This window comes from Mytilus galloprovincialis, chromosome 13 (assembly GCF_965363235.1).
Source record: "Mytilus galloprovincialis chromosome 13, xbMytGall1.hap1.1, whole genome shotgun sequence".
NCBI lineage: Eukaryota > Metazoa > Mollusca > Bivalvia > Mytilida > Mytilidae > Mytilus > Mytilus galloprovincialis.
In genome coordinates this window covers 59751640-59763353 of record NC_134850.1, presented here as the reverse complement: position 1 = coordinate 59763353, position 11714 = coordinate 59751640, and the positions used below count along the sequence as shown (strand labels likewise).

General features: G+C 32.0%; 2 long non-coding RNA genes across 2 annotated transcripts; both read left to right on the top strand.

Annotated features, from left to right (window-relative positions):
* Positions 1-233: 233 nt before the first annotated feature.
* Positions 234-3246, top strand: LOC143055878 (uncharacterized). The gene is made up of 3 exons (XR_012972157.1): positions 234-356; positions 821-934; positions 2513-3246. It is a non-coding gene; the product is annotated as an uncharacterized LOC143055878 (long non-coding RNA).
* Positions 3247-3335: 89 nt separating this feature from the next.
* On the top strand, positions 3336-7230 carry LOC143056081 (uncharacterized). The gene is made up of 4 exons (XR_012972238.1): positions 3336-3468; positions 4177-4225; positions 5451-5548; positions 6896-7230. It is a non-coding gene; the product is annotated as an uncharacterized LOC143056081 (long non-coding RNA).
* The last annotated feature ends 4484 nt before the right edge of the window (positions 7231-11714 follow it).

Sequence of the window (11714 nt, the reverse complement as noted above, 5' to 3'; positions counted from 1 at the left end):
ACAGCAAGAAAAAAACATATTTTGTCCTCGCATTTCAATCCGTTCTGGAGGACCCGGATCTATTCTATTGATTTTTGTTTAATTGAAAATAATAATCTTTTTTTATTAAAATAAATACTGATTTTTTTAATGTGAAATATTTTGTACAATGGATGTACAAAACAATGATAAGTGTAAAAAATCAGTACACAATATTTTCTTTATTTCTTAAGCTATATATCAATACATTGTTTCAGATATCGATGAATGTCATGAATCTAACAATTGTACCCAGTTATGCAATAACACAATGGGATCTTACGACTGTAACTGTCATCAAGGATATCAACTAGAAAGGAATGGTTTTACATGTACTGGTAGGTGAATGTTTTTGCATGTCAGTCTAAATTCTAAATCATTTAAGACATTATTGAACTAATTACACCGTGTTTGTTCCTTTTGCTTTGCTGATCCATAAAATACGATGTTTGAAACACTAAAACATGTGTAAAAATATGGATGGATCATACAATTGTTCCAGTTACGTTAATTGCCAGTTGGAATATCAGCGAGGCATCGTATAACCATAGGATAGAAAAGCTCCAAATCGATTTAATTATAAAGTCATAAAGTCTGCTGTCCTCCTACGGCTACTTTAAAAGTGTTTCAGAATTGGTAAGCTTTTATTTTGTAACCTCATCATAAAATATATTTTATTTAAAATGGTTAATCTAAATCCTTATACTTTCTTTATTAAAATACATATTATAAATCAAGTCAGAAATTTCTTTTTTCAAACTTTTTGCTTAGTCTATTCATTTGAATTCCTGTATTATTGTAGATATTAACGAATGTTTAGACATAACGTGTTTAAATAATGGTAGCTGTGTTAATGTTGAGGGGTCGCATTCATGTCAATGTAACCAGGGATTTTCAGGTGATGGGTGTCAGTCAGGTAAACACAATATATAAGTTAGATATATTTCCACTATTATTTCTTATTAATTCAATAATTGAAATTTGCATGTGCTGTTAAGCTCTTAGATGTGATGAAGAATATCAAAACATAAAGAACATTTTCAATCTTACATTCCGTAGTATTCTTCATTTTATTATATTCTATGTTCCATATTGCATTTGTTATATATTTGAAATGCAACACGGAGCCTTGGCTCCCACCGAACAACAAACTATAAAGGGCCCAACAATTACTAGTGTAAAACCATTCAAACGGGAAAACCAACGGTCTAATCTATATAAAAAACGAGAAACGAGAAACACGTATAAATAACATAGACAAACGACAACTACTGTACATCAGATTCCTGACTTAGGACAGGTGCAAACATTTGCAGCGGGATTAAACGTTTTAATGGTACCAAACCTTCTCCCTTTTTCTGAAACAATAGCATAACATCACAACATAGAAAAACACACGATAAAATATCAATTGACAGGTGTTAACTAAATCAAAAACGTAAATTGATATACTATGAACGAATAAATCTGATCTGCGATATCTGAATGCAAATGCATTGTTAATAAAATATTAGGGACAAACACTCAAAGCCAAAAGCCAAACAAGTCCAAAATAAAGGCAACAGTAGTATACCGCTGTTAAAAACTCATAAATCCATGGACAAAAAACAAAATCGGGGTAGCAAACTTAAACCAAGGGAAACGCATTGAATATAAGAGGAGAACAATGACATAACACTAAAATGTAACACACACTGAAACGGACCGAGCATCAGAAAAAATCCCACGAGAATAACAAATATAACACAAAGCCATGGCAAGACACCACTGCGAAATATTTAACCCTTCGAAAATAATCACTTTTGAAAAAAAACAGTTTTAATAATACAGGTAAATCTTGAAATTTATACAAATGTAGTAAGAAGAAGTAAATATTAGATATTATTCCAAATAATCAAAGCTGGTATATAGACAAGATCCATATTAATATAAAATAACAAAAAAGCATTATAAACAGTATCAACAGGTCGAATTAACAAAATACGATTTGAGAGTACTAGCAGTTACTGAATTTAAAGTTACATGAATAATTGTTTTTTTTAAAATACAAAAAAATACAAGATATTCTGTATGTTTACCACTGTAAGAGCTGTCTGCCAAATACTAAGTAGAAGACATTAAGGTATAAGGGCAGGGTTGAGATCTCATAAACATGTTTAACCCCGCCGCATTTTTGCACCCCAAGTCAGGAGCCTCTGGTCTTTGATAGTCTTGTAATATTTTAATTTTAGTTTCTTGTGTACAATTAGGAAATTAGTATGGCGTTCATTATCACTGAACTAGTATATATTTGTTTAGGGGCCAGCTGAAGGACGCCGCCGGGTGCGGAAATTTCTCGTTACATTGAAGACCTGTTGGTGACCTTTTGCTGTTGTTTTTTCTATGGTCGGGTTGTTGTCTCTTTGATACATTCCCCATTTCCATTTTTAATTTTATTAAAGTATTCTTTAGATAAAACTTTTTCTTAGAAATTAACTCATATGTTTACTTTTAGATGTAAATGAGTGTTTACTTCACAATTGTACTTGTGACGACGAGTGTATAAATACAAATGGATCGTTTTATTGTAAATGTAATGGTGACAGTATGGCTTTATCCGAAGATGGTGTGACTTGCATAGGTACATGTATCAACTGCATGCTGATATTCCCTACATATGCATATGTTCAATGCGACGATAAATGTATATTTAAATACTTGATTCTCATAGTTTTATGCTGATAGCAACCAGTGATTTCCTAAGCGTTTCAATTTAAAAGTATTCCTCAAGGAAGACAATAGTAACACTCTTAAAGGTAACAGATGATACTAGCAGGACAAAAGACTAACCAACCCTAAACAAACACTACAGACGGTGATTGTGAAAAATACGATACATATTTGAACAATGGTAAACCCAAATATGCAGGTTCATTTTTATTAATTATCATCGAATGTTCTACGCGGCGATTTGAAAATATTGAAAGAGAATTATTTTCATAAATGAAAAAAAAAGTAAGCAAAGGAATATATTTTCATTCATATCTGATTTTGTATTTCACAATTCCTCATCAACCTTAAGGTAGCACTTTTGTTCGTAATTCAGTCATTGTTTCTAATTGAAGCCAATTGCAATTAGCTTCTGAATTATGAAACACGTTCAATGATCATCGAAAAGAATATTGTCCTTATTTCATAAGTAGATAAAAGTATTCCAAGTATCGTGTAAAACATTGTTTACCTTCATAATTACGTTTTCTGTGATTATTTATAAATTAATCATACGTAAAACGAAGATATTTTATATTTACACATTTTATGTATTTTTGTTTATTGCTGCTCACGTGAGTGACAAAACATACAGCAGTATAGGAGTAGGTCTCGGGACAGGTGTATCTCTTGCATTCATATTAGTGGCAGTTATTTTTGTAGTTCTGAAAACAAGACGTAGAAAGCCAGCTATACAAAATGGTACATGCAATATACATATGGATATTAGAGATTTTTATCTTTTTATGCAAACAAATAATTGAAGCTGTATAATACACTTACGCAATTGTATTGATGAAAGTACACACTCAATTACCTGGTATAAATGTAATACTTTATTATTAAAGTTCGTAAGAGAAAGAAACAATTGTATTAAATACGCATGGTTTTACGCTGGTAATGTTTTGGGGGGGGGCTCTTTATAGCTTTCTGTTCGGTATGAACCAAGAGTCCGTGTTAAGGACCCTGAGTTGACCTATAATGGTTTACATTTACAAATTATGACTTGGATCGAGAGTTTTCTCTTTGGCATTCATACCACATCTTTCTATATCTATCTTTGTAAAGGTAGTCTTAGCTGTATGTGTCAAAGATCTGCAGAATGTTTGGTCCTCAGTACTATTTAATTTCAGTCTATGTTTTACTTTAAACTTTTTTGGTTCGAACATTACTGATAAGTCATGTGTAGACGATCAGTGGTCTTTATGATATATTGAAAACAACACGTTATTAATTTCTTGCGTCCGAAGCGCTTGTCCGGGTTTACTTTCATCAGGAACGCTCAAAGCCAAACATTTGAAATCCGAAGATGTATAAGAACCGAAACCGTTGAAGAGCTATATGTCAAAAAATACAAGCTGAGTGTCTTTGATGTGTTTTTGCTTTGATTTACAAAATACTTATCTTCAGAATCTAAATCAACGTCTGACAGATACCAGTCAACACATAAAGAGAATAGGTAAGAAAATTAGAATATGCAAAAATTAAAATAATTCTATTGATTATGTATTCTTAAGTTGGAGTATATCGTCCGATCATTTCTACAAAGTATATCAGGTCTCTTCCGTTCTCCATGATGTAAAAAAGTATGCAAAAAAAAATAAATTTACGGCAGAAATTTAACAGGGGAAGTCCATTAAAACTGACAAAACCATATCCTTTGAATGAACGGAACGAATAAGTGAAAAACTACTGCTATATTTCTTACTTGGTACAGGAGTTTTCCGAACTAAAAAGGATGGAGTATGCATGGTTGTATAGCTACCTCCATCAGCAAGAAGACAGTCAGCTTACATCTTAAAATTATCTAATACTATTTGGAGAGAAGAGTAACATTCGTTTGTAAGACTTTATATATGTTTTAGACCATATGAGTATTTGGACCATACGCGTATTGTCATGACCATATGGTATATACTCGGGGTAATTAACACTCTGTTACAGTTTAGTATTAATACTTCTAAACTTTTCATATGGTATGACCGTTCATTAAAAAGACGCTATCACCGAAGCGATAAAAACTAAAAAGAAATTAATATTATTATCGATTTATAATGACTGGGTATTCACATGCAGATTTTCCCGTTTTGATTCAATGTCATATAAGGGTAAAAATAACAAGGATGATAAGTTTGTAAAGAAACAAAGAGTAAATTTACGGATTTGCTCTTGTTGCCCGAAAATGAATTCGTTATTTCACCGAATATTCTAGACACAATTTTCGTTGGTGTTTTTATGGACAGCACACTAGGTTTTCAAATTTGACATCCTATGTATGTATAAAGCAGCTAGCAATAAATCAAAATTATGACAACAATAAAGTACAATATCAGTGCAAGTAATAGTAGTGAAAAATGAATTCGGTTCGTTGAGAGAGCTTTAAATAACTAACCATCACATGTGGAACGATCAAATCTAAAGGTTTTGAATTCATGGATGTTTGCATAGAAAACAACTCTTCATAAGATGTACAATATTAAAAGAAGATGTGGTATGATTGTCAATTTCACACCATTTCAGAAGAGACCAAATCACAATACAATTGTAAAAACAAAAACGCTAAAAACCAGTTATTTCAATGTCAAAGATGTAAGCATACTCGAAAACTAAGGGATTCGTATCACAACAAGTGAAAAAAATATAATAATCAAACTCACCTGTGATATACAATACGTCTATTACAGTTTGAACGAGTACGAATCAGTTACTGTAAAAGAAGTTGTAAAAGTAGATGGAGAAACGGAAGGACAAACCTCTCAATATGACATAATCGAGATCAAAGGTATACATGCATATATATTATATACCATTACAGAAAAACGTATTTCAAAAAGTATTTGCTTAGAACCTTAACTCCAAAATAAATTCAAAAAGTCTATAAACCCTGATATAATCAAACGATAGACAATATCAACCAACGAAACGAATTGAAAACAAATATCATATATCTGACTTGGTAGAGTCATTTTCAGAAACAAGTGGTATAACAAACTAGCCATATTTGATATTATATTAAAATATTTATGTCTTTGTGCTACTGACGATCATTTAAATTGTACCAAGTTGTTGCAAAGACGACATTTAGAAAATTCAAATCATGACAAAAAAATCCTTAATATTTTTTAGCCTGATACCTTTGATATCACATAAAACACAAAAATACTGAACTCCGGGGAAAATTCAAAACGAAAACTCACTAATTAAATGCCACAATCAACTGATAAAACGCATCAAACGAATTGACAACAACCGTCATATTCCTGACTTGGTACAAGCATTTTCAAATGTAGAAAATGATGCATTGAAACTGGTTTTATAGCGCTAAACCTTTCACTTGAAATACAGTAACTTCAAATTCCACTATGTTGACAAAGATGCGTGAACAAAGTGTCACAAATAGGGATACAACAACAACACGGACCCTACCAAAATATAAATGGCTTAATCTCTTTTTTACTGAAATATTATTGATTCATGTCTTTCACAATAGGTTTTCATTTGTAGAGAGCACTTACAATCGGTGAAAGTTGTGTTTTAATCCCCAAATTTCCAATTTTTACTCGATAAATTTTTCTTGGAAACTTGTATTTTGTTGGTACAAAAATTTACGTTTTAATGATCCGATATAATGAAAGGGCACCAACTTCCTTATCACGGTTAACGTTATCAATTCAAGTGTTTGATTAAGTGAAAAAAATATCGACAAATATTGATTCAATCGTAGCGTCATTGTGTTGAAGACCGTAAAACGTCGATTTTAACGTGTTACTACCTACAAGGTTTCACTTTGATAAATACACCAAAACATTGCTGAACATATGACTCTTTGAAATATTATGAAAAAGAAAAGTAATGTATGATAACCTATAGCTATAATATTTAAGGAAATCTGTGTAATAGAATACAGAGTTTAATGCATTTAAATTTATTTTTGTTGACTTTATGTGCTTCCTACACAAATGTTAACTTTTTAAAAAAAAAAATCAGTCAGTAATATAAAGTTAAATTTGTTTGTCCATAATTCAAATTCATCTCAATAATAATAATTTACTTAGCCTTTTGCAATGCCATCTATATTGTGTATAATTCCTGATTATAATTCATTTAATCTCTTTCATTGCATTTTTAGGAACAACTGAACACAATGGACAACAGGAACCTGATAGGGGAACAGCTGTCTATGAGAATTTAGTCATTTTCAGAAAATAAATATTTCAAAGCTATTGCTTAAATTATAATGGAATATCGATAAAAATTCAAAATTTATTTAAAGAGTGGAAATGCGCTTATTTCATTTTTCAAACTATTTTTAACTTCTTTTTTTTTTAAATATTTCTAAAAGACCTAGAGAAAATAATTACATGAAGATGATTATGTATTTGACACATTGACCTGATTGATTGTAATATGAATACACATCTTCTTATATATATTTACGTTTAGTATTTGTAGGTTCCAAACTTGTTCTTGCAGTATACTTATGCATCTAGGTTTAATCAGAAGTCACTGTAAATATTTCATTTTGAGTACATTAAACTGATATTCTTAGATATTTGTTTTTCTCTCATTGTTAAGGTTTCTTCCTTAATTCCAAATAATTGTTAAATCACAAGTATATAATAACATTTAACAGTATCAATCTTATTGTAACAAATGCGGTTTTTTCATATATATTGTTTGTATTAAATTACATACGGTTTGATGTTATTTATTGTAAGTGTGTGTTTATATTTATTGGTGTATTGGTGAAATAATGCGTGTGAAGCTTTATACTTATGTTAAGCTTCAAATATGTGTGTGTTCTTAAGGTCTATGTTCATCTTATAGTGTGCCAAGAAGTCATAACATTTGCACAGCTAATGCCTTTGTTAACCTTAAATTTCCTTCTCATGAATGTGACCTGCTGAATTAGACTTTATACCGAGTTTATAATAAAATAAGCAACACGACGGGTGCCACGTGTGGGGCTGGATCTGCGTCCCCTTCTGGAACACCAATGAGCACCCCAGCTTTGTGACGGAGATCGTTTGCTTAGTCTTTAGTTTTCTATGTAGTGTCTGGTGTACTATTATTTGTCTGTTTGTCGTTTGCATTTTTAGCCATGGCGTTGTCAGTTTGTTTTCGATCTATATCGCCCCATTTTTAAGATTTTTACACTCTCAACAACGATACAATATCATGTATAGGTATGTTCCCAGTAAATATAGTAGAACAAGAAAGTTTTCTCTGGCAATGAATTATAAAAGTGATGTGTCAAATTATGACTTTTTAGCGAGAATATTTTTTTTGTAATTTGTATATTTTTGACATAAGGACAGAATACATAATGCTTGATAATACATGAAAAGTTTTTAAGTATGTCTTTAAACAGACGAGTACACGTACAAGTAGGTATTGCAGTGTCAATTATGACTGTCCTTTTAATTCATACAGTGCTAAGAAACAAAAAGGGCAAAAAATCTGGTTACTATCTACAATGATGTGGAATGTCCTATCATTGTCCGAAATCAGTCATATAGGTAAATAACAGATTCTTACGGATCGGTAATGGTCCGTTGAGGTTATCGAGCACCCTCAACAGTTAGGTATGTCCCATAACATTCGTGGAATTAGGCAATACGGTTCAGCAGACAGTGATATGATTGTTTTCCGACATCCCGAATATGGTGACAGTTGTAGAAGCGGGGCGAAAGATACCAGAAAGACAGTCAAACTCATAGTCAAAAACTTGGGGTATTTTCAGGTGTTATGGAAGGGTAAGCAGATCCTATTCCACATGTAGCACCAGTGTCGTGAAATTCCAATAACATCATGTCAATCTTTGTCCATGAAGACTGCCAAACCATCATTGTTGAGTAATCTGCAATAATCGCATGCACAATTCACTCAGCGGAGTGGAAGGAAATCCTAACGAATTGATTCGCCGATAGAACTTCTCACACGCAAACGGTGCATTGATCGGAAAGTACATTGCTTGCAAGTGCCGACTACATACCGAATTTACCTATCAATACAACGAGGGTGTCTTCTCCCCCTATGGGCAAAGTAGATGCGGACTTTACATTTATTTTGGCATGATTTTATGTCAGATGCAGCAGATTTAGACGCATAAATATACATCAAGTGGGAGCTGAAATAAGAACTACAGAAAAAGCCAAAAGTCTTTCCTGATCCTGAGCGACTTTCTGGAGATGACAGAGATATGCAATACTCTCTGGTTGTCCTTCAACTGATTACTGACCTGATTTCCCTTCCTTAACATTAGAGTAGAAGAAAGCATCTTCAACTTCAGACTGTCAATTGCACGCATAATCGTGGAAAATTCGCTTGGCATATTTGATCAGAAATTTCAAATACTGGTGTGCAACATGCAACTTACTACTGAGATTGTGATAATTATCGTTCCACCTTGTATCTGTCTACTCAACCTAATGAGAATACGCTACTCAAGCATGAAAATCAATCAAGTTGACCGTGAAAATGTCGAAGACGCAAGGGTCAACCGATGAATGGAGATCTGGTAGAAACATATTCAACGTTCAGGAATCTAATCATGCAACAGTGCAGGGAAAGAAGCAGATACAATATCTCAAATACAATCTTAAGGGCATTCATTTTTGTACATAAATAAGGCCATTAATTTTCTCGATTGAGCTGTTTTACATTGTCATTTCGGTGTCTTTTACAACTGACTATGCGGTATGCTCATTATTGAAGGCCGTACGGTGACCTATAGTTGTTAATGTCTGTGTTATTTTGTTCACTTGTGGAGAGTTGTCTCATTGGCAATCATACCACTTCTTCTTTTTTCATATTAAAAACAGTTGCAGTGGAGGTAATGACGTTGCCAGGTCAAACTGTGACATAACGGGAAAGATGAACTTTCGATTGATTTTTATCATTCAGACTGCTTTTATTTGGAAATAAGTTCATGACCCCCTCATTTGGCTTGATTACGTATGAAGATCATTTTTGTCAACTTATATCAACTCACTAATGATTTATTGTAAATTAGATAAATATACAGTAAAAATGTCATTCTTTGACTGAACTCAGGAAAATGGGATTCAAATGAATTATTTCAAAAGAATTGTAAAACAAATTCAAAGCACTTTGAGTTTGAATTTCAAGCCACAATTCACAGAAATTTGATTAGACTTTTGACAAATTTCAGATTGATTGTAGATTAGCTAAATATGTATGTAAAGAATGTTACTGTCCGGTAGACCGTGTTGATTATCATTCATTTATTATCATGATCACTGTACCAAATTCAGTGGACCGCCCGTAAAAGGCAGAAGTGGCTTACCAACTCACTGTCTTTGTTTTTACTTTTTGGAGCTCCGCATATCCTGCATGGTGTTAATTGAAGGGACTTTCTTCTTTGGCTAGAACTTTCATTTATGTATAGTAGACCACTTGCACCTCAACGTGTCCGTAAAAATATGGAACGCCGACTTAAAAGAGTATCATGATTACATGAACACAGTAGAACAACTGACACTGGTCTGAATGATTAAGAATTGTGTAATTCCACAATAAAAAAAAAAAAAGAAACAAGTAAATAAATAATTATAATCAAAACTCAACTGTCAGGGAACAATTGAATATTTCCATTGAAAAAAATAATAAATCAAAATAATTGGAAGAAGAGTTTCATTTTATTTATTCTTTTCAATGACTTTGTTACTTTGCAACAGCAGTCCGTATTTTAGTGGCACCTAGTTGTTCAACCTAATATGCTCAAAGTGTCATGTTTGCTGAAGTTATTTATAATTTACTTAAAAAGAAACAAATAAAACTAAAAGATAGTGAGTTGTACAAGTTATTATCTTTTTCTCAACAAAAATTGTACAGGTAATTACTCGTACAATTATATTTGTACAAGTAATAACTTGTATGATGGCATCATACAAGTAATTACTCTTACACAGTTTTTGCACAGGTAATAACCTGTACAAAATAATAAAATGTACACGACATATATATATTTGTCCTTATTGTGAAGGGTTTTGTAATGAATACAGTTAATGAATAATGCAACAAACTTTGACGATGAGGTCGATAAGACCATTTTATTATTGAAGTGGACGTTGTCAAGTTACACACTACATCTGATGAAAACGATTGTTCTGAATCAAAAGGTAAGATTATTTTATGAATGTCTTTATTTGAAAATTTAATATTTTGAACCTTTAAAAAAATCATGCAATACAAACATAGGTTAGGATGCTCATGATGCTGTAGTCGATTTTTCATAAAAAAAAAAAAAAAAAAAAAAACCACTTAAGACTATGATTGATCGTAGATCTACTGAATTAATCATGACTCACGATCATTCTTAGTCAACATTTTTTTTTTGTGTGTTCTATTGTTGTTGACGGAATTTGGATGACATATTGTTGTTGTTCGGTTCTTTTTTTATTTATAATCTTTCTTATTATTCACACTTTTTTGTCCAGACTATTTCTCAGAATTGAATGGACCAATGATGATGGAACTTTAACAAAATGTTATCCCTCATATGTAGATGTGCTATCGGGGGTTGGCATTTCCAAGATGGCTGCTGTTGTCATGAAAACAGAAATAATCGGAAAGTTTCTAAAATTAAGGAAACTTCGAGGAAATATTACTTGGCATGTGAAAACTTGCATTTTTCTATTGAATTTTCAAAATGGCGATCGTTACCATAGAACCAGTACAAACATAAACATTTTGAATATTCTTTAATTTTTTTGAAAATTTGCAAATGATGTGTTGTGAAGAAAATTGAGTTAATTCGATGTAAAAAAAAATATGGCTGCCACTCAGTGGCAATTGGTGGACCAGAGTGTTCGCAATGGCAATTCCAGGTGTTTGTAAATTCTTTTTATCTGTTCATCGCTTCCATTTTGAAATGAGCTTTTTTAAAAACTTTTTATTCATTGTGACTTGGATATAGAGTTGTA